At 43.1% G+C, this 2,422-nt stretch overlaps 1 pseudogene; it reads right to left on the bottom strand.

Moving 5' to 3' along the window:
• Positions 1-246: 246 nt before the first annotated feature.
• On the bottom strand, positions 247-942 carry LOC122462930 (annotated as a pseudogene).
• Between the last annotated feature and the right edge of the window lie 1,480 nt (positions 943-2,422).

Raw genomic sequence — 2,422 nt, 5'->3', positions numbered from 1 at the left:
CTCGGCCTTGGTGCCTCATTGATGAGGTGTTTCAGAGCAACCCACAACAGCAGTGATAAATATCAGACTAATCAAACCACAAAGACCTGCATCCCTACGCCAAAACAGCAGAAGTATCTGCCCCAATATTGAGTGCAAGCTATAGCAGCCGCTGACCTCACTAAAAAGCCAGATGGCCAGTGAGAAAAGTGACTCAGACTCATTACAGCAAACCAGCTTATTTCCATTTCACGGGCACTGAACAAACTACGGTAGGACAGTCTGAACTCTTTTGACAGCAGAGAAGTTAGTGACAGCTTTTCCCAGGATCTCTTTGACCTCTCTGTTCCTCAGGCTGTATATGAGGGGGTTGACCATGGAAGTCAGGACTGTGTGGAAAACGGAGAACACTTTGTTCAGGTCTCTCAGTGTATCAGTTTTTGGTAGCATGTAGACAATCATTATGGTCTCATAGAAAATTGACACCACGATAAGATGAGAGGAGCAGGTGGAAAAGGCCCTTTGCCACCCAGTGGTGGAAGGCATTCGCAGGATGTGGTGAGGATACAGATGTATGTTGCCAGCATTCATAGTAATGGTGAGAGAGTGCATATAGCAGCCAGCATGGTAGTGACAAGCTCCATCATACGTGTGTCACTGCAGGAGAGTTTTATTACTGGGATGAAGTCACAGAAGAAATGGTCAATTTCATTAGAGCCGCATAAAGTTAATGTCAGCAGCCAGAGAATGACTTATCCAAGTGCCAACTGCTAGCTGGAGGCAGGACCTGCCATTTATAAGGGCTTCATAATGCCGTGGTTTGCATATCGCTAAATACCAGTCGTAGGACATCACTGCCAGGAGATAACACTCTGCAACTGCCAGGAAACCAAAGAAATAATATTGTGTGAGGCAGCCGCTAACAGAAATGGTCTTGTCCCCAGTCAGGAGACTGGCCAGCATCTCAACCCTCCTGCCCAGGGTGTAGCAGGTCTCCAAGCAGGACAATTCACCAGGAAGAAGTACATGGGGGCGTGAAGTTGCTGATCAGCCACAACTAGTGCAATGATGAGGACGTTCCCAACCACGGTCACAATGTAGATGGTGAGAAGCAGGAGGAAGAGAAAAAACAATGAGGAGTTCTTGTGGCACCTTAGAGACTAACACATTTATTTGGACATAAACTTTTGTGGGCTAAAACCCACTTCATCAGATGCATGGAGTGGAAAATACAGTAGGAAGAAATATATACAGAGTACATGAAAAGATGGGGGTTGCCTTACAAATTCTAATGGGACAATTCAATTAAAGTGGGCTATTATCAGCAGGAGGAAAAATCACTTTTGTAGTGGTAATCAGGGTGGCCAATTTCAAACAGTTGACAAGAAGGTGTGAATAACAGTGGTGGGGGGGGGCAATTTTTCTCCCTCCTCCTTGTAACAACCTTTTAAGTACTTGAAAACTGTTATACCCCTCTCAGTCTTCTCTTCTCCAGACTAAACAAACCCAATTTTTTCAATCTTCCTTCATATGTCATGTTTTCTAGACCTTTCATCATTTTTGTTGCTCTTCGCTGGACTTTCTCCAATTTGTCCACATCTTTCCTGAAATGTGGCACCCAGAACTGGACATAATACTCCAGTTGAGGCCTAATCAGTGCAGAGTAGAGCAGAAGAATTACTTCTCATGTCTTGCATACAAACACTTCTGCTAATACATCCCAGAATGATGTTTGATTTTTTTGCAAGTGTTACACTGTTGACTCATTTTTAGCTTGTGATCCACTGTGACCCCCAGACCTCTTTTCGCAGTACTCCTTCCTAGGCAGTCATTTCCCATTGTGTAAGTGTGCAACTGATTGTTCCTTCCTAAGTGGAGTACTTTGCATTTGTTCTTGTTGAATTCCATCCTATTTACTTCAAACCATTTCTCCAGTTTGTCCAGATCATTTTGAATTTTAATCTTATCCTCCAAAGCACTAACAACCCTTCCCAGCTTGGTATCATCCGCAAACTTTATAAGTGTAATCTCTATGCCATTATCTAAATTATTGATGAAGATATCGAACAGAACCCGACCCAGAACCGATCCCTGTGGGACCCCACTCATGATGTCCTTCCAGCATGACTGTGAACCACTGATAACTACTCTCTGGGAATGGTTTTCCAACCAGTTATGCAACCACCTTATAGTAGCTCCATCTAGGTTGTAGTTCCCTAGTTTGTTTATGAGAAGGTCATGAGAGACAGTATCAAAACCCTTATTAAAGTCAAGATATACCACATCTATCACTTTCCCCCATCCACAAGGCTTGTTACCCTGTCAAAGAAAGCTATCAGGTTGGTTTGACACAATTTGTTCTTGACAAATCCATGCTGATTGTTACTTATCACCTTATTATCTTCTAGGTATTTGCAAATTGATTGCTTAATTATTTGCGCCA

The sequence above is a fragment of the Chelonia mydas genome, chromosome 14 (assembly GCF_015237465.2).
Source record: "Chelonia mydas isolate rCheMyd1 chromosome 14, rCheMyd1.pri.v2, whole genome shotgun sequence".
NCBI classification, from domain to species: Eukaryota; Metazoa; Chordata; order Testudines; family Cheloniidae; genus Chelonia; species Chelonia mydas.
Note: the sequence above shows the minus strand (reverse complement) of the source record. Positions and strands in the feature narration are given on the sequence as shown.